Source organism: Paramisgurnus dabryanus, chromosome 13 (genome assembly GCF_030506205.2).
Source record: "Paramisgurnus dabryanus chromosome 13, PD_genome_1.1, whole genome shotgun sequence".
NCBI classification, from domain to species: Eukaryota; Metazoa; Chordata; class Actinopteri; order Cypriniformes; family Cobitidae; genus Paramisgurnus; species Paramisgurnus dabryanus.
In genome coordinates, this window is record NC_133349.1 from 33,464,895 (window position 1) to 33,484,172 (window position 19,278).

The 19,278-nt window shown below is 43.2% G+C and overlaps 16 non-coding genes across 16 annotated transcripts; all 16 read right to left on the bottom strand.

Moving 5' to 3' along the window:
* Nucleotides 1-1,326: 1,326 nt before the first annotated feature.
* Nucleotides 1,327-1,442, bottom strand: LOC141280116 (U5 spliceosomal RNA). Its single transcript, XR_012334909.1, has one exon. It is a non-coding gene; the product is annotated as a U5 spliceosomal RNA (small nuclear RNA).
* Nucleotides 1,443-2,437: 995 nt separating this feature from the next.
* Nucleotides 2,438-2,509, bottom strand: trnag-ucc (transfer RNA glycine (anticodon UCC)). Its single transcript has one exon. It is a non-coding gene; the product is annotated as a tRNA-Gly (tRNA).
* Nucleotides 2,510-3,599: 1,090 nt separating this feature from the next.
* LOC141280173 (U5 spliceosomal RNA) lies at nucleotides 3,600-3,715 on the bottom strand. Its single transcript, XR_012334966.1, has one exon. It is a non-coding gene; the product is annotated as a U5 spliceosomal RNA (small nuclear RNA).
* A 993-nt stretch (nucleotides 3,716-4,708) lies between these two features.
* trnag-ucc (transfer RNA glycine (anticodon UCC)) lies at nucleotides 4,709-4,780 on the bottom strand. Its single transcript has one exon. It is a non-coding gene; the product is annotated as a tRNA-Gly (tRNA).
* Nucleotides 4,781-5,888: 1,108 nt separating this feature from the next.
* On the bottom strand, nucleotides 5,889-6,004 carry LOC141280117 (U5 spliceosomal RNA). The gene has a single exon (XR_012334910.1). It is a non-coding gene; the product is annotated as a U5 spliceosomal RNA (small nuclear RNA).
* A 993-nt stretch (nucleotides 6,005-6,997) lies between these two features.
* On the bottom strand, nucleotides 6,998-7,069 carry trnag-ucc (transfer RNA glycine (anticodon UCC)). The gene has a single exon. It is a non-coding gene; the product is annotated as a tRNA-Gly (tRNA).
* A 1,090-nt stretch (nucleotides 7,070-8,159) lies between these two features.
* On the bottom strand, nucleotides 8,160-8,275 carry LOC141280118 (U5 spliceosomal RNA). Its single transcript, XR_012334911.1, has one exon. It is a non-coding gene; the product is annotated as a U5 spliceosomal RNA (small nuclear RNA).
* A 995-nt stretch (nucleotides 8,276-9,270) lies between these two features.
* Nucleotides 9,271-9,342, bottom strand: trnag-ucc (transfer RNA glycine (anticodon UCC)). Its single transcript has one exon. It is a non-coding gene; the product is annotated as a tRNA-Gly (tRNA).
* Nucleotides 9,343-10,432: 1,090 nt separating this feature from the next.
* LOC141280119 (U5 spliceosomal RNA) lies at nucleotides 10,433-10,548 on the bottom strand. Its single transcript, XR_012334912.1, has one exon. It is a non-coding gene; the product is annotated as a U5 spliceosomal RNA (small nuclear RNA).
* Nucleotides 10,549-11,543: 995 nt separating this feature from the next.
* trnag-ucc (transfer RNA glycine (anticodon UCC)) lies at nucleotides 11,544-11,615 on the bottom strand. Its single transcript has one exon. It is a non-coding gene; the product is annotated as a tRNA-Gly (tRNA).
* Nucleotides 11,616-12,705: 1,090 nt separating this feature from the next.
* Nucleotides 12,706-12,821, bottom strand: LOC141280120 (U5 spliceosomal RNA). The gene has a single exon (XR_012334913.1). It is a non-coding gene; the product is annotated as a U5 spliceosomal RNA (small nuclear RNA).
* A 995-nt stretch (nucleotides 12,822-13,816) lies between these two features.
* trnag-ucc (transfer RNA glycine (anticodon UCC)) lies at nucleotides 13,817-13,888 on the bottom strand. Its single transcript has one exon. It is a non-coding gene; the product is annotated as a tRNA-Gly (tRNA).
* Nucleotides 13,889-14,978: 1,090 nt separating this feature from the next.
* LOC141280121 (U5 spliceosomal RNA) lies at nucleotides 14,979-15,094 on the bottom strand. Its single transcript, XR_012334914.1, has one exon. It is a non-coding gene; the product is annotated as a U5 spliceosomal RNA (small nuclear RNA).
* Nucleotides 15,095-16,089: 995 nt separating this feature from the next.
* trnag-ucc (transfer RNA glycine (anticodon UCC)) lies at nucleotides 16,090-16,161 on the bottom strand. Its single transcript has one exon. It is a non-coding gene; the product is annotated as a tRNA-Gly (tRNA).
* A 1,090-nt stretch (nucleotides 16,162-17,251) lies between these two features.
* On the bottom strand, nucleotides 17,252-17,367 carry LOC141280122 (U5 spliceosomal RNA). The gene has a single exon (XR_012334915.1). It is a non-coding gene; the product is annotated as a U5 spliceosomal RNA (small nuclear RNA).
* Nucleotides 17,368-18,362: 995 nt separating this feature from the next.
* Nucleotides 18,363-18,434, bottom strand: trnag-ucc (transfer RNA glycine (anticodon UCC)). The gene has a single exon. It is a non-coding gene; the product is annotated as a tRNA-Gly (tRNA).
* Nucleotides 18,435-19,278: the final 844 nt, after the last annotated feature.

A 19,278-nucleotide genomic window follows, 5' to 3' on the forward strand; every position in this document is an offset into this window, starting at 1 on the left:
GAAGAACAAGGTCTAAGACCTTCAGCTTAATAGATCATTTTCACTTCAAAAATTCTTTTTGGGGTTATGATAGCTGGTGTTAGGGCAGGGTGTAGTTTAGGGTTAATTTATTTCAGGTAAATAGTAAAAAAGCAAGGGGAGGGGTTTGGGTTAAGGTTCAGAATGGGGCAGGGCTGTCTTTTAAAAGACCTATCTAGGGGGGTTACTGATTTTGGGGTAAGGATGGTGGTTGGCTGGGGCAGTAGAAGGGAATGTTTTTTAAAAAAGAAGGTAAAGAAACTTTTTAAAATATAAACAAACACACAAAATAAACAAAAAACGTGGGGAAAAAAACAGGAAGGCTGTCCTCACAAATGGGGAGTACGTGTGTTATAAGCTGCGGTCTGGGTTGACGACTCGGCTCGACGACCCAGTTCGGGCGTCAGATCCTCGTTAGTATAGTGGACAGTATCTCCGCCTGTCACGCGGAAGACCGGGGTTCGATTCCCCGACGGGGAGGTTTACTTTGTCTCAGGACTGCCAAATGAAACGCAAGACATACGGCACGAGCTGAAATCTGCTGTGCCGTCCCTATGTTGGATTTACCCGGCGCCTTTGTTTAAAGCCACTGAACACCAGTGATGGGAGAAACCAAGATTTCCGAAGCTTCGAATCAGTTGAACCAATTGCTTCGAAAATTGATTCAGTTTTTCGAAGCGTTCGAAACACCACACTCGCTGGCGACACCTGCTGGTCAAAATAGTGTAAAAGCAGATCTGTCCAAACGTTTGACACTTTATTTTACAAAATAATAGCAAGATTTGTATTAAAATATGTTTAAAAAACTTATTTGACTTAATTATGACATAATTTAAAGTGTATTATATGTTTTTTTGTTTTATTTAGGGCAAACAAATCGTTAAAACTATCTCCCCTTTTAATTATGCACGTTTTTGTCATTAAATCTGTCTATAAAAAAGAGTAAACAAAATGGTAGTGTTATTAGTCAGAAGGATGCATGTTTTATGAACTTGCATCATAAAACTGACCCGAGTTCACCTACCCATATTAGACACTGGTCATTTGTGACCAACTCCCCCTAGTGGTGAACCATCGGATTTTCGAAACGTTTCGAAACGGTCATGACATAATGAAGCCTCGTTTGCTAAAATCACGTGACTTGAAACCGGTTTGAAACACTCTCCGAACCAATTGATTGGAAAGAAAAGATTCCCAAAGGTTTCTAAGCCTCATGAAGCAGTGCTTCGAAAGCGAGCATCACTACTAAACTCATCACGACAAACACAAGCATAACGAAAGACTTTCTGCAATTGACCAAAGTTACGCAGCTCTGCTCTGAGCAGAGCACCCAAAAATACAATAAACTCACAACGGTCCCCCTCCACGGAAATCTTTAGTAAAAGGCGAAAGATTTATGCGTAGTTGAAGGAAAACTTGAGTTATGCCCAACAACCCTTGACCCAGTGTGCTCCGTGTGCCACACCATAATGTCCAAAAAGGGTAATTTCTGGTTCAGGATCCACCCAGACCCTTCCACCTGGGAGGAGCAAAAGAGGTAGAAATACCTTCCTGTGAAAAAAAGACACAGGCACAGGCTACTAACATGTCACAGTGTTATCTTTTGATGAGAGGATTTGGGGAATGAAACTCTGTGCACAGAGGATGCACAGGTTACCTCCAATCTCCATCCCGTTAGGTTTTCAAATCTCAAATAACCAAAATAATAAAAGCCACCCCAAAAAACAGTAGAGGAATTTTCTTCCAAGCCAGGGGAATCTTCATCAATTTCCATAGCCTCTAGAAAAAAGGAAAGAAAGGGCCCCAACAGAAGAACAAGGTCTAAGACCTTCAGCTTAATAGATCATTTTCACTTCAAAAATTCTTTTTGGGGTTATGATAGTTGGTGTTAGGGCAGGGTGTAGTTTAGGGTTAATTTATTTCAGGTAAATAGTAAAAAAGCAAGGGGAGGGGTTGGGTTAAGGTTCAGAATGGGGCAGGGCTGTCTTTTAAAAGACCTATCTAGGGGGGTTACTGATTTTGGGGTAAGGATGGTGGTTGGCTGGGGCAGTAGAAGGGAATGTTTTTTAAAAAAGAAGGTAAAGAAACTTTTTAAAATATAAACAAACACACAAAATAAACAAAAAACGTGGGGAAAAAAACAGGAAGGCTGTCCTCACAAATGGGGAGTACGTGTGTTATAAGCTGCGGTCTGGGTTGACGACTCGGCTCGACGACCCAGTTCGGGCGTCAGATCCTCGTTAGTATAGTGGACAGTATCTCCGCCTGTCACGCGGAAGACCGGGGTTCGATTCCCCGACGGGGAGAGCTACTTTTCGTTTGACTTCTCAAACAACTTGCACGAGCCACCTTTAAGCATCATAATCGGCTTAAGATCTGCGCTGCTCTCATTCTCACGACTGGGTCGAGCAAAAAGCTGTGCGTTGGCCGGGAATCGAACCCGGGTCAACTGCTTGGAAGGCAGCTATGCTCACCACTATACCACCAACGCAGGCAGGCGGGTATTGCTCAACAAGACTTGTGAATGTCCTCAACCAACTGTTGTTTCAGATCTGCACTGAATTGATCACGGATTCAGTCGATTCCCTTTCATGCCTCCTGCTGTTGTCTCTAACTTGATTACACAGAAGCCAAGGAGTACTCTTTCAAAGGGGATGTTGCCCGGCGTGACGCCCATGAAATCCTCGTTAGTATAGTGGACGGTATCTCCGCCTGTCACGCGGAAGACCGGGGTTCGATTCCCCGACGGGGAGGTTTACTTTGTCTCAGAACTGCCAAATGAAACGCAAGACATACGGCACGAGCTGAAATCTGCTGTGCCGTCCCTATGTTGGATTTACCCGGCGCCTTTGTTTAAAGCCACTGAACACCAGTGATGGGAGAAACCAAGATTTCCGAAGCTTCGAATCAGTTGAACCAATTGCTTCGAAAATTGATTCAGTTTTTCGAAGCGTTCGAAACACCACACTCGCTGGCGACACCTGCTGGTCAAAATAGTGTAAAAGCAGATCTGTCCAAACGTTTGACACTTTATTTTACAAAATAATAGCAAGATTTGTATTAAAATATGTTTAAAAAACTTATTTGACTTAATTATGACATAATTTAAAGTGTATTATGTGTTTTTTTGTTTTATTTAGGGCAAACAAAACGTTAAAACTATCTCCCCTTTTAATTATGCACGTTTTTGTCATTAAATCTGTCTATAAAAAAGAGTAAAGAAAATGGTAGTGTTATTAGTCAGAAGGATGCATGTTTTATGAACTTGCATCATAAAACTGACCCGAGTTCACCTAACCATATTAGACACTGGTCATTTGTGACCAGCTCCCCCTAGTGGTGAACCATCGGATTTTCGAAACGTTTCGAAACGGTCATGACATAATGAAGCCTCGTTTGCTAAAATCACGTGACTTGAAACCGGTTTGAAACACTCTCCGAACCAATTGATTGGAAAGAAAAGATTCCCAAAGGTTTCTAAGCCTCATGAAGCAGTGCTTCGAAAGCGAGCATCACTACTAAACTCATCACGACAAACACAAGCATAACGGAAGACTTTCTGCAATTGACCAAAGTTACGCAGCTCTGCTCTGAGCAGAGCACCCAAAAATACAATAAACTCACAACAGTCCCCCTCCATGGAAATCTTTAGTAAAAGGCGAAAGATTTATGCGTAGTTGAAGGAAAACTTGAGTTATGCCCAACAACCCTTGACCCAGTGTGCTCCGTGTGCCACACCATAATGTCCAAAAAGGGTAATTTCTGGTTCAGGATCCACCCAGACCCTTCCACCTGGGAGGAGCAAAAGAGGTAGAAATACCTTCCTGTGAAAAAAAGACACAGGCACAGGCTACTAACATGTCACAGTGTGATCTTTTGATGAGAGGATTTGGGGAATGAACTCTGTGCACAGAGGATGCACAGGTTACCTCCAATCTCCATCCCGTTAGGTTTTCAAATCTCAAATAACCAAAATAATAAAAGCCACCCCAAAAAACAGTAGAGGAATTTTCTTCCAAGCCAGGGGAATCTTCATCAATTTCCATAGCCTCTAGAAAAAAGGAAAGAAAGGGCCCCAACAGAAGAACAAGGTCTAAGACCTTCAGCTTAATAGATCATTTTCACTTCAAAAATTCTTTTTGGGGTTATGATAGCTGGTGTTAGGGCAGGGTGTAGTTTAGGGTTAATTTATTTCAGGTAAATAGTAAAAAAGCAAGGGGAGGGGTTGGGTTAAGGTTCAGAATGGGGCAGGGCTGTCTTTTAAAAGACCTATCTAGGGGGGTTACTGATTTTGGGGTAAGGATGGTGGTTGGCTGGGGCAGTAGAAGGGAATGTTTTTTAAAAAAGAAGGTAAAGAAACTTTTTAAAATATAAACAAACACACAAAATAAACAAAAAACGTGGGGAAAAAACAGGAAGGCTGTCCTCACAAATGGGTAGTACGTGTGTTATAAGCTGCGGTCTGGGTTGACGACTCGGCTCGACGACCCAGTTCGGGCGTCAGATCCTCGTTAGTAAAGTGGACAGTATCTCCGCCTGTCACGCGGAAGACCGGGGTTCGATTCCCCGAGGGGGAGAACTACTTTTCGTTTGACTTCTCAAACAACTTGCACGAGCCACCTTTAAGCATCAAAATCGGCTTAAGAACTGCGCTGCTCTCATTCTCATGACTGGGTCGAGCAAAAAGCTGTGCGTTGGCCGGGAGTCGAACCCGGGTCAACTGCTTGGAAGGCAGCTATGCTCACCACTATACCACCAACGCAGGCAGGCGGGTATTGCTCAACAAGACTTGTGAATGTCCTCAACCAACTGTTGTTTCAGATCTGCACTGAATTGATCACGGATTCAGTCGATTCCCTTTCATGCCTCCTGCTGTTGTCTCTAACTTGATGACACAGAAGCCAAGGAGTTCTCTTTCAAAGGGGAGGTTGCCCGGCGTGTCGCCCATGAAACCCTCGTTAGTATAGTGGACAGTATCTCCGCCTGTCACGCGGAAGACCGGGGTTCGATTCCCCGACGGGGAGGTTTACTTTGTCTCAGGACTGCCAAATGAAATGCAAGAGATATGGCACGAGCTGAATACTGCTGTGCCGTCTTCGCACCTCTTGCCGTCCCTATGTTGGATTTACCCGGCGCCTTTGTTTAAAGCCACCGAACACCAGTGATGGGAGAAACCAAGATTTCCGAAGCTTCGAATCAGTTGAACCAATTGCTTCGAAAATTGATTAAGTTTTTCGAAGCGTTCGAAACACCACACTCGCTGGCGACACCTGCTGGTCAAAATAGTGTAAAAGCAGATCTGTCCAAACGTTTGACACTTTATTTTACAAAATAATAGCAAGATTTGTATTAAAATATGTTTAAAAAACTTATTTGACTTAATTATGACATAATTTAAAGTGTATTATGTGTTTTTTTGTTTTATTTAGGGCAAACAAATCGTTAAAACTATCTCCCCTTTTAATTATGCACGTTTTTGTCATTAAATCTGTCTATAAAAAAGAGTAAAGAAAATGGTAGTGTTATTAGTCAGAAGGATGCATGTTTTATGAACTTGCATCATAAAACTGACCCGAGTTCACCTAACCATATTAGACACTGGTCATTTGTGACCAGCTCCCCCTAGTGGTGAACCATCGGATTTTCGAAACGTTTCGAAACGGTCATGACATAATGAAGCCTCGTTTGCTAAAATCACGTGACTTGAAACCGGTTTGAAACACTCTCCGAACCAATTGATTGGAAAGAAAAGATTCCCAAAGGTTTCTAAGCCTCATGAAGCAGTGCTTCGAAAGCGAGCATCACTACTAAACTCATCACGACAAACACAAGCATAACGGAAGACTTTCTGCAATTGACCAAAGTTACGCAGCTCTGCTCTGAGCAGAGCACCCAAAAATACAATAAACTCACAACGGTCCCCCTCCACGGAAATCTTTAGTAAAAGGCGAAAGATTTATGCGTAGTTGAAGGAAAACTTGAGTTATGCCCAACAACCCTTGACCCAGTGTGCTCCGTGTGCCACACCATAATGTCCAAAAAGGGTAATTTCTGGTTCAGGATCCACCCAGACCCTTCCACCTGGGAGGAGCAAAAGAGGTAGAAATACCTTCCTGTGAAAAAAAGACACAGGCACAGGCTACTAACATGTCACAGTGTGATCTTTTGATGAGAGGATTTGGGGAATGAACTCTGTGCACAGAGGATGCACAGGTTACCTCCAATCTCCATCCCGTTAGGTTTTCAAATCTCAAATAACCAAAATAATAAAAGCCACCCCAAAAAACAGTAGAGGAATTTTCTTCCAAGCCAGGGGAATCTTCATCAATTTCCATAGCCTCTAGAAAAAAGGAAAGAAAGGGCCCCAACAGAAGAACAAGGTCTAAGACCTTCAGCTTAATAGATCATTTTCACTTCAAAAATTCTTTTTGGGGTTATGATAGCTGGTGTTAGGGCAGGGTGTAGTTTAGGGTTAATTTATTTCAGGTAAATAGTAAAAAAGCAAGGGGAGGGGTTGGGTTAAGGTTCAGAATGGGGCAGGGCTGTCTTTTAAAAGACCTATCTAGGGGGGTTACTGATTTTGGGGTAAGGATGGTGGTTGGCTGGGGCAGTAGAAGGGAATGTTTTTTAAAAAAGAAGGTAAAGAAACTTTTTAAAATATAAACAAACACACAAAATAAACAAAAAACGTGGGGAAAAAACAGGAAGGCTGTCCTCACAAATGGGGAGTACGTGTGTTATAAGCTGCGGTCTGGGTTGACGACTCGGCTCGACGACCCAGTTCGGGCGTCAGATCCTCGTTAGTAAAGTGGACAGTATCTCCGCCTGTCACGCGGAAGACCGGGGTTCGATTCCCCGACGGGGAGAACTACTTTTTGTTTGACTTCTCAAACAACTTGCACGAGCCACCTTTAAGCATCATAATCGGCTTAAGATCTGCGCTGCTCTCATTCTCACGACTGGGTCGAGCAAAAAGCTGTGCGTTGGCCGGGAATCGAACCCGGGTCAACTGCTTGGAAGGCAGCTATGCTCACCACTATACCACCAACGCAGGCAGGCGGGTATTGCTCAACAAGACTTGTGAATGTCCTCAACCAACTGTTGTTTCAGATCTGCACTGAATTGATCACGGATTCAGTCGATTCCCTTTCATGCCTCCTGCTGTTGTCTCTAACTTGATTACACAGAAGCCAAGGAGTACTCTTTCAAAGGGGATGTTGCCCGGCGTGACGCCCATGAAATCCTCGTTAGTGTAGTGGACAGTATCTCCGCCTGTCACGCGGAAGACCGGGGTTCGATTCCCCGACGGGGAGGTTTACTTTGTCTCAGGACTGCCAAATGAAACGCAAGACATACGGCAAGAGCTGAAATCTGCTGTGCCGTCCCTATGTTGGATTTACCCGGCGCCTTTGTTTAAAGCCACTGAACACCAGTGATGGGAGAAACCAAGATTTCCGAAGCTTCGAATCAGTTGAACCAATTGCTTCGAAAATTGATTCAGTTTTTCGAAGCGTTCGAAACACCACACTCGCTGGCGACACCTGCTGGTCAAAATAGTGTAAAAGCAGATCTGTCCAAACGTTTGACACTTTATTTTACAAAATAATAGCAAGATTTGTATTAAAATATGTTTAAAAAACTTATTTGACTTAATTATGACATAATTTTAAGTGTATTATATGTTTTTTTGTTTTATTTAGGGCAAACAAATCGTTAAAACTATCTCCCCTTTTAATTATGCACGTTTTTGTCATTAAATCTGTCTATAAAAAAGAGTAAACAAAATGGTAGTGTTATTAGTCAGAAGGATGCATGTTTTATGAACTTGCATCATAAAACTGACCCGAGTTCACCTACCCATATTAGACACTGGTCATTTGTGACCAACTCCCCCTAGTGGTGAACCATCGGATTTTCGAAACGTTTCGAAACGGTCATGACATCATGAAGCCTCGTTTGCTAAAATCACGTGACTTGAAACCGGTTTGAAACACTCTCCGAAGCAATCGATTGGAAAGAAAAGATTCCCAAAGGTTTCTAAGCCTCATGAAGCAGTGCTTCGAAAGCGAGCATCACTACTAAACTCATCACGACAAACACAAGCATAACGAAAGACTTTCTGCAATTGACCAAAGTTACGCAGCTCTGCTCTGAGCAGAGCACCCAAAAATACAATAAACTCACAACGGTCCCCCTCCACGGAAATCTTTAGTAAAAGGCGAAAGATTTATGCGTAGTTGAAGGAAAACTTGAGTTATGCCCAACAACCCTTGACCCAGTGTGCTCCGTGTGCCACACCATAATGTCCAAAAAGGGTAATTTCTGGTTCAGGATCCACCCAGACCCTTCCACCTGGGAGGAGCAAAAGAGGTAGAAATACCTTCCTGTGAAAAAAAGACACAGGCACAGGCTACTAACATGTCACAGTGTGATCTTTTGATGAGAGGATTTGGGGAATTAAACTCTGTGCACAGAGGATGCACAGGTTACCTCCAATCTCCATCCCGTTAGGTTTTCAAATCTCAAATAACCAAAATAATAAAAGCCACCCCAAAAAACAGTAGAGGAATTTTCTTCCAAGCCAGGGGAATCTTCATCAATTTCCATAGCCTCTAGAAAAAAGGAAAGAAAGGGCCCCAACAGAAGAACAAGGTCTAAGACCTTCAGCTTAATAGATCATTTTCACTTCAAAAATTCTTTTTGGGGTTATGATAGCTGGTGTTAGGGCAGGGTGTAGTTTAGGGTTAATTTATTTCAGGTAAATAGTAAAAAAGCAAGGGGAGGGGTTGGGTTAAGGTTCAGAATGGGGCAGGGCTGTCTTTTAAAAGACCTATCTAGGGGGGTTACTGATTTTGGGGTAAGGATGGTGGTTGGCTGGGGCAGTAGAAGGGAATGTTTTTTAAAAAAGAAGGTAAAGAAACTTTTTAAAATATAAACAAACACACAAAATAAACAAAAAACGTGGGGAAAAAAACAGGAAGGCTGTCCTCACAAATGGGTAGTACGTGTGTTATAAGCTGCGGTCTGGGTTGACGACTCGGCTCGACGACCCAGTTCTGGCGTCAGATCCTCGTCAGTGTAGTGGACAGTATCCCCGCCTGTCACGCGGAAGACCGGGGTTCGATTCCCCGACGGGGAGAACTACTTTTCGTTTGACTTCTCAAACAACTTGCACGAGCCACCTTTAAGCATCATAATCGGCTTAAGATCTGCGCTGCTCTCATTCTCACGACTGGGTCGATCAAAAAGCTGTGCGTTGGCCGGGAATCGAACCCGGGTCAACTGCTTGGAAGGCAGCTATGCTCACCACTATACCACCAACGCAGGCAGGCGGGTATTGCTCAACAAGACTTGTGAATGTCCTCAACCAACTGTTGTTTCAGATCTGCACTGAATTGATCACGGATTCAGTCGATTCCCTTTCATGCCTCCTGCTGTTGTCTCTAACTTGATTACACAGAAGCCAAGGAGTACTCTTTCAAAGGGGATGTTGCCCGGCGTGACGCCCATGAAATCCTCGTTAGTATAGTGGACAGTATCTCCGCCTGTCACGCGGAAGACCGGGGTTCGATTCCCCGACGGGGAGGTTTACTTTGTCTCAGGACTGCCAAATGAAACGCAAGACATACGGCACGAGCTGAAATCTGCTGTGCCGTCCCTATGTTGGATTTACCCGGCGCCTTTGTTTAAAGCCACTGAACACCAGTGATGGGAGAAACCAAGATTTCCGAAGCTTCGAATCAGTTGAACCAATTGCTTCGAAAATTGATTCAGTTTTTCGAAGCGTTCGAAACACCACACTCGCTGGCGACACCTGCTGGTCAAAATAGTGTAAAAGCAGATCTGTCCAAACGTTTGACACTTTATTTTACAAAATAATAGCAAGATTTGTATTAAAATATGTTTAAAAAACTTATTTGACTTAATTATGACATAATTTAAAGTGTATTATATGTTTTTTTGTTTTATTTAGGGCAAACAAATCGTTAAAACTATCTCCCCTTTTAATTATGCACGTTTTTGTCATTAAATCTGTCTATAAAAAAGAGTAAACAAAATGGTAGTGTTATTAGTCAGAAGGATGCATGTTTTATGAACTTGCATCATAAAACTGACCCGAGTTCACCTACCCATATTAGACACTGGTCATTTGTGACCAACTCCCCCTAGTGGTGAACCATCGGATTTTCGAAACGTTTCGAAACGGTCATGACATAATGAAGCCTCGTTTGCTAAAATCACGTGACTTGAAACCGGTTTGAAACACTCTCCGAACCAATTGATTGGAAAGAAAAGATTCCCAAAGGTTTCTAAGCCTCATGAAGCAGTGCTTCGAAAACGAGCATCACTACTAAACTCATCACGACAAACACAAGCATAACGAAAGACTTTCTGCAATTGACCAAAGTTACGCAGCTCTGCTCTGAGCAGAGCACCCAAAAATACAATAAACTCACAACGGTCCCCCTCCACGGAAATCTTTAGTAAAAGGCGAAAGATTTATGCGTAGTTGAAGGAAAACTTGAGTTATGCCCAACAACCCTTGACCCAGTGTGCTCCATGTGCCACACCATAATGTCCAAAAAGGGTAATTTCTGGTTCAGGATCCACCCAGACCCTTCCACCTGGGAGGAGCAAAAGAGGTAGAAATACCTTCCTGTGAAAAAAAGACACAGGCACAGGCTACTAACATGTCACAGTGTGATCTTTTGATGAGAGGATTTGGGGAATGAAACTCTGTGCACAGAGGATGCACAGGTTACCTCCAATCTCCATCCCGTTAGGTTTTCAAATCTCAAATAACCAAAATAATAAAAGCCACCCCAAAAAACAGTAGAGGAATTTTCTTCCAAGCCAGGGGAATCTTCATCAATTTCCATAGCCTCTAGAAAAAAGGAAAGAAAGGGCCCCAACAGAAGAACAAGGTCTAAGACCTTCAGCTTAATAGATCATTTTCACTTCAAAAATTCTTTTTGGGGTTATGATAGCTGGTGTTAGGGCAGGGTGTAGTTTAGGGTTAATTTATTTCAGGTAAATAGTAAAAAAGCAAGGGGAGGGGTTGGGTTAAGGTTCAGAATGGGGCAGGGCTGTCTTTTAAAAGACCTATCTAGGGGGGTTACTGATTTTGGGGTAAGGATGGTGGTTGGCTGGGGCAGTAGAAGGGAATGTTTTTTAAAAAAGAAGGTAAAGAAACTTTTTAAAATATAAACAAACACACAAAATAAACAAAAAACGTGGGGAAAAAAACAGGAAGGCTGTCCTCACAAATGGGGAGTACGTGTGTTATAAGCTGCGGTCTGGGTTGACGACTCGGCTCGACGACCCAGTTCGGGCCTCAGATCCTCGTTAGTATAGTGGACAGTATCTCCGCCCGTCACGCGGAAGACCGGGGTTCGATTCCCCGACGGGGAGAACTACTTTTCGTTTGACTTCTCAAACAACTTGCACGAGCCACCTTTAAGCATCATAATCGGCTTAAGATCTGCGCTGCTCTCATTCTCACGACTGGGTCGAGCAAAAAGCTGTGCGTTGGCCGGGAATCGAACCCGGGTCAACTGCTTGGAAGGCAGCTATGCTCACCACTATACCACCAACGCAGGCAGGCGGGTATTGCTCAACAAGACTTGTGAATGTCCTCAACCAACTGTTGTTTCAGATCTGCACTGAATTGATCACGGATTCAGTCGATTCCCTTTCATGCCTCCTGCTGTTGTCTCTAACTTGATTACACAGAAGCCAAGGAGTACTCTTTCAAAGGGGATGTTGCCCGGCGTGACGCCCATGAAATCCTCGTTAGTATAGTGGACGGTATCTCCGCCTGTCACGCGGAAGACCGGGGTTCGATTCCCCGACGGGGAGGTTTACTTTGTCTCAGGACTGCCAAATGAAACGCAAGACATACGGCACGAGCTGAAATCTGCTGTGCCGTCCCTATGTTGGATTTACCCGGCGCCTTTGTTTAAAGCCACTGAACACCAGTGATGGGAGAAACCAAGATTTCCGAAGCTTCGAATCAGTTGAACCAATTGCTTCGAAAATTGATTCAGTTTTTCGAAGCGTTCGAAACACCACACTCGCTGGCGACACCTGCTGGTCAAAATAGTGTAAAAGCAGATCTGTCCAAACGTTTGACACTTTATTTTACAAAATAATAGCAAGATTTGTATTAAAATATGTTTAAAAAACTTATTTGACTTTATTATGACATAATTTAAAGTGTATTATATGTTTTTTTGTTTTATTTAGGGCAAACAAATCGTTAAAACTATCTCCCCTTTTAATTATGCACGTTTTTGTCATTAAATCTGTCTATAAAAAAGAGTAAACAAAATGGTAGTGTTATTAGTCAGAAGGATGCATGTTTTATGAACTTGCATCATAAAACTGACCCGAGTTCACCTACCCATATTAGACACTGGTCATTTGTGACCAACTCCCCCTAGTGGTGAACCATCGGATTTTCGAAACGTTTCGAAACGGTCATGACATAATGAAGCCTCGTTTGCTAAAATCACGTGACTTGAAACCGGTTTGAAACACTCTCCGAACCAATTGATTGGAAAGAAAAGATTCCCAAAGGTTTCTAAGCCTCATGAAGCAGTGCTTCGAAAGCGAGCATCACTACTAAACTCATCACGACAAACACAAGCATAACGAAAGACTTTCTGCAATTGACCAAAGTTACGCAGCTCTGCTCTGAGCAGAGCACCCAAAAATACAATAAACTCACAACGGTCCCCCTCCACGGAAATCTTTAGTAAAAGGCGAAAGATTTATGCGTAGTTGAAGGAAAACTTGAGTTATGCCCAACAACCCTTGACCCAGTGTGCTCCGTGTGCCACACCATAATGTCCAAAAAGGGTAATTTCTGGTTCAGGATCCACCCAGACCCTTCCACCTGGGAGGAGCAAAAGAGGTAGAAATACCTTCCTGTGAAAAAAAGACACAGGCACAGGCTACTAACATGTCACAGTGTGATCTTTTGATGAGAGGATTTGGGGAATGAAACTCTGTGCACAGAGGATGCACAGGTTACCTCCAATCTCCATCCCGTTAGGTTTTCAAATCTCAAATAACCAAAATAATAAAAGCCACCCCAAAAAACAGTAGAGGAATTTTCTTCCAAGCCAGGGGAATCTTCATCAATTTCCATAGCCTCTAGAAAAAAGGAAAGAAAGGGCCCCAACAGAAGAACAAGGTCTAAGACCTTCAGCTTAATAGATCATTTTCACTTCAAAAATTCTTTTTGGGGTTATGATAGCTGGTGTTAGGGCAGGGTGTAGTTTAGGGTTAATTTATTTCAGGTAAATAGTAAAAAAGCAAGGGGAGGGGTTGGGTTAAGGTTCAGAATGGGGCAGGGCTGTCTTTTAAAAGACCTATCTAGGGGGGTTACTGATTTTGGGGTAAGGATGGTGGTTGGCTGGGGCAGTAGAAGGGAATGTTTTTTAAAAAAGAAGGTAAAGAAACTTTTTAAAATATAAACAAACACACAAAATAAACAAAAAACGTGGGGAAAAAAACAGGAAGGCTGTCCTCACACATGGGGAGTACGTGTGTTATAAGCTGCGGTCTGGGTTGACGACTCGGCTCGACGACCCAGTTCGGGCGTCAGATCCTCGTTAGTATAGTGGACAGTATCTCCGCCTGTCACGCGGAAGACCGGGGTTCGATTCCCCGACGGGGAGAACTACTTTTCGTTTGACTTCTCAAACAACTTGCACGAGCCACCTTTAAGCATCATAATCGGCTTAAGATCTGCGCTGCTCTCATTCTCACGACTGGGTCGAGCAAAAAGCTGTGCGTTGGCCGGGAATCGAACCCGGGTCAACTGCTTGGAAGGCAGCTATGCTCACCACTATACCACCAACGCAGGCAGGCGGGTATTGCTCAACAAGACTTGTGAATGTCCTCAACCAACTGTTGTTTCAGATCTGCACTGAATTGATCACGGATTCAGTCGATTCCCTTTCATGCCTCCTGCTGTTGTCTCTAACTTGATTACACAGAAGCCAAGGAGTACTCTTTCAAAGGGGATGTTGCCCGGCGTGACGCCCATGAAATCCTCGTTAGTATAGTGGACAGTATCTCCGCCTGTCACGCGGAAGACCGGGGTTCGATTCCCCGACGGGGAGGTTTACTTTGTCTCAGGACTGCCAAATGAAACGCAAGACATACGGCACGAGCTGAAATCTGCTGTGCCGTCCCTATGTTGGATTTACCCGGCGCCTTTGTTTAAAGCCACTGAACACCAGTGATGGGAGAAACCAAGATTTCCGAAGCTTCGAATCAGTTGAACCAATTGCTTCGAAAATTGATTCAGTTTTTCGAAGCGTTCGAAACACCACACTCGCTGGCGACACCTGCTGGTCAAAATAGTGTAAAAGCAGATCTGTCCAAACGTTTGACACTTTATTTTACAAAATAATAGCAAGATTTGTATTAAAATATGTTTAAAAAACTTATTTGACTTAATTATGACATAATTTAAAGTGTATTATATGTTTTTTTGTTTTATTTAGGGCAAACAAATCGTTAAAACTATCTCCCCTTTTAATTATGCACGTTTTTGTCATTAAATCTGTCTATAAAAAAGAGTAAACAAAATGGTAGTGTTATTAGTCAGAAGGATGCATGTTTTATGAACTTGCATCATAAAACTGACCCGAGTTCACCTACCCATATTAGACACTGGTCATTTGTGACCAACTCCCCCTAGTGGTGAACCATCGGATTTTCGAAACGTTTCGAAACGGTCATGACATAATGAAGCCTCGTTTGCTAAAATCACGTGACTTGAAACCGGTTTGAAACACTCTCCGAACCAATTGATTGGAAAGAAAAGATTCCCAAAGGTTTCTAAGCCTCATGAAGCAGTGCTTCGAAAGCGAGCATCACTACTAAACTCATCACGACAAACACAAGCATAACGAAAGACTTTCTGCAATTGACCAAAGTTACGCAGCTCTGCTCTGAGCAGAGCACCCAAAAATACAATAAACTCACAACGGTCCCCCTCCACGGAAATCTTTAGTAAAAGGCGAAAGATTTATGCGTAGTTGAAGGAAAACTTGAGTTATGCCCAACAACCCTTGACCCAGTGTGCTCCGTGTGCCACACCATAATGTCCAAAAAGGGTAATTTCTGGTTCAGGATCCACCCAGACCCTTCCACCTGGGAGGAGCAAAAGAGGTAGAAATACCTTCCTGTGAAAAAAAGACACAGGCACAGGCTACTAACATGTCACAGTGTGATCTTTTGATGAGAGGATTTGGGGAATGAAACTCTGTGCACAGAGGATGCACAGGTTACCTCCAATCTCCATCCCGTTAGGTTTTCAAATCTCAAATAACCAAAATAATAAAAGCCACCCCAAAAAACAGTAGAGGAATTTTCTTCCAAGCCAGGGGAATCTTCATCAATTTCCATAGCCTCTAGAAAAAAGGAAAGAAAGGGCCCCAACAGAAGAACAAGGTCTAAGACCTTCAGCTTAATAGATCATTTTCACTTCAAAAATTCTTTTTGGGGTTATGATAGCTGGTGTTAGGGCAGGGTGTAGTTTAGGGTTAATTTATTTCAGGTAAATAGTAAAAAAGCAAGGGGAGGGGTTGGGTTAAGGTTCAGAATGGGGCAGGGCTGTCTTTTAAAAGACCTATCTAGGGGGGTTACTGATTTTGGGGTAAGGATGGTGGTTGGCTGGGGCAGTAGAAGGGAATGTTTTTTAAAAAAGAAGGTAAAGAAACTTTTTAAAATATAAACAAACACACAAAATAAACAAAAAACGTGGGGAAAAAAACAGGAAGGCTGTCCTCACAAATGGGGAGTACGTGTGTTATAAGCTGCGGTCTGGGTTGACGACTCGGCTCGACGACCCAGTTCGGGCCTCAGATCCTCGTTAGTATAGTGGACAGTATCTCCGCCCGTCACGCGGAAGACCGGGGTTCGATTCCCCGACGGGGAGAACTACTTTTCGTTTGACTTCTCAAACAACTTGCACGAGCCACCTTTAAGCATCATAATCGGCTTAAGATCTGCGCTGCTCTCATTCTCACGACTGGGTCGAGCAAAAAGCTGTGCGTTGGCCGGGAATCGAACCCGGGTCAACTGCTTGGAAGGCAGCTATGCTCACCACTATACCACCAACGCAGGCAGGCGGGTATTGCTCAACAAGACTTGTGAATGTCCTCAACCAACTGTTGTTTCAGATCTGCACTGAATTGATCACGGATTCAGTCGATTCCCTTTCATGCCTCCTGCTGTTGTCTCTAACTTGATTACACAGAAGCCAAGGAGTACTCTTTCAAAGGGGATGTTGCCCGGCGTGACGCCCATGAAATCCTCGTTAGTATAGTGGACAGTATCTCCGCCTGTCACGCGGAAGACCGGGGTTCGATTCCCCGACGGGGAGGTTTACTTTGTCTCAGGACTGCCAAATGAAACGCAAGACATACGGCACGAGCTGAAATCTGCTGTGCCGTCCCTATGTTGGATTTACCCGGCGCCTTTGTTTAAAGCCACTGAACACCAGTGATGGGAGAAACCAAGATTTCCGAAGCTTCGAATCAGTTGAACCAATTGCTTCGAAAATTGATTCAGTTTTTCGAAGCGTTCGAAACACCACACTCGCTGGCGACACCTGCTGGTCAAAATAGTGTAAAAGCAGATCTGTCCAAACGTTTGACACTTTATTTTACAAAATAATAGCAAGATTTGTATTAAAATATGTTTAAAAAACTTATTTGACTTTATTATGACATAATTTAAAGTGTATTATATGTTTTTTTGTTTTATTTAGGGCAAACAAATCGTTAAAACTATCTCCCCTTTTAATTATGCACGTTTTTGTCATTAAATCTGTCTATAAAAAAGAGTAAACAAAATGGTAGTGTTATTAGTCAGAAGGATGCATGTTTTATGAACTTGCATCATAAAACTGACCCGAGTTCACCTACCCATATTAGACACTGGTCATTTGTGACCAACTCCCCCTAGTGGTGAACCATCGGATTTTCGAAACGTTTCGAAACGGTCATGACATCATGAAGCCTCGTTTGCTAAAATCACGTGACTTGAAACCGGTTTGAAACACTCTCCGAACCAATTGATTGGAAAGAAAAGATTCCCAAAGGTTTCTAAGCCTCATGAAGCAGTGCTTCGAAAGCGAGCATCACTACTAAACTCATCACGACAAACACAAGCATAACGAAAGACTTTCTGCAATTGACCAAAGTTACGCAGCTCTGCTCTGAGCAGAGCACCCAAAAATACAATAAACTCACAACGGTCCCCCTCCACGGAAATCTTTAGTAAAAGGCGAAAGATTTATGCGTAGTTGAAGGAAAACTTGAGTTATGCCCAACAACCCTTGACCCAGTGTGCTCCGTGTGCCACACCATAATGTCCAAAAAGGGTAATTTCTGGTTCAGGATCCACCCAGACCCTTCCACCTGGGAGGAGCAAAAGAGGTAGAAATACCTTCCTGTGAAAAAAAGACACAGGCACAGGCTACTAACATGTCACAGTGTGATCTTTTGATGAGAGGATTTGGGGAATGAAACTCTGTGCACAGAGGATGCACAGGTTACCTCCAATCTCCATCCCGTTAGGTTTTCAAATCTCAAATAACCAAAATAATAAAAGCCACCCCAAAAAACAGTAGAGGAATTTTCTTCCAAGCCAGGGGAATCTTCATCAATTTCCATAGCCTCTAGAAAAAAGGAAAGAAAGGGCCCCAACAGAAGAACAAGGTCTAAGACCTTCAGCTTAATAGATCATTTTCACTTCAAAAATTCTTTTTGGGGTTATGATAGCTGGTGTTAGGGCAGGGTGTAGTTTAGGGTTAATTTATTTCAGGTAAATAGTAAAAAAGCAAGGGGAGGGGTTGGGTTAAGGTTCAGAATGGGGCAGGGCTGTCTTTTAAAAGACCTATCTAGGGGGGTTACTGATTTTGGGGTAAGGATGGTGGTTGGCTGGGGCAGTAGAAGGGAATGTTTTTTAAAAAAGAAGGTAAAGAAACTTTTTAAAATATAAACAAACACACAAAATAAACAAAAAACGTGGGGAAAAAAACAGGAAGGCTGTCCTCACAAATGGGGAGTACGTGTGTTATAAGCTGCGGTCTGGGTTGACGACTCGGCTCGACGACCCAGTTCGGGCGTCAGATCCTCGTTAGTATAGTGGACAGTATCTCCGCCTGTCACGCGGAAGACCGGGGTTCGATTCCCCGACGGGGAGAGCTACTTTTCGTTTGACTTCTCAAACAACTTGCACGAGCCACCTTTAAGCATCATAATCGGCTTAAGATCTGCGCTGCTCTCATTCTCACGACTGGGTCGAGCAAAAAGCTGTGCGTTGGCCGGGAATCGAACCCGGGTCAACTGCTTGGAAGGCAGCTATGCTCACCACTATACCACCAACGCAGGCAGGCGGGTATTGCTCAACAAGACTTGTGAATGTCCTCAACCAACTGTTGTTTCAGATCTGCACTGAATTGATCACGGATTCAGTCGATTCCCTTTCATGCCTCCTGCTGTTGTCTCTAACTTGATTACACAGAAGCCAAGGAGTACTCTTTCAAAGGGGATGTTGCCCGGCGTGACGCCCATGAAATCCTCGTTAGTATAGTGGACGGTATCTCCGCCTGTCACGCGGAAGACCGGGGTTCGATTCCCCGACGGGGAGGTTTACTTTGTCTCAGAACTGCCAAATGAAACGCAAGACATACGGCAAGAGCTGAAATCTGCTGTGCCGTCCCTATGTTGGATTTACCCGGCGCCTTTGTTTAAAGCCACTGAACACCAGTGATGGGAGAAACCAAGATTTCCGAAGCTTCGAATCAGTTGAACCAATTGCTTCGAAAATTGATTCAGTTTTTCGAAGCGTTCGAAACACCACACTCGCTGGCGACACCTGCTGGTCAAAATAGTGTAAAAGCAGATCTGTCCAAACGTTTGACACTTTATTTTACAAAATAATAGCAAGATTTGTATTAAAATATGTTTAAAAAACTTATTTGACTTAATTATGACATAATTTTAAGTGTATTATATGTTTTTTTGTTTTATTTAGGGCAAACAAATCGTTAAAACTATCTCCCCTTTTAATTATGCACGTTTTTGTCATTAAATCTGTCTATAAAAAAGAGTAAACAAAATGGTAGTGTTATTAGTCAGAAGGATGCATGTTTTATGAACTTGCATCATAAAACTGACCCGAGTTCACCTACCCATATTAGACACTGGTCATTTGTGACCAACTCCCCCT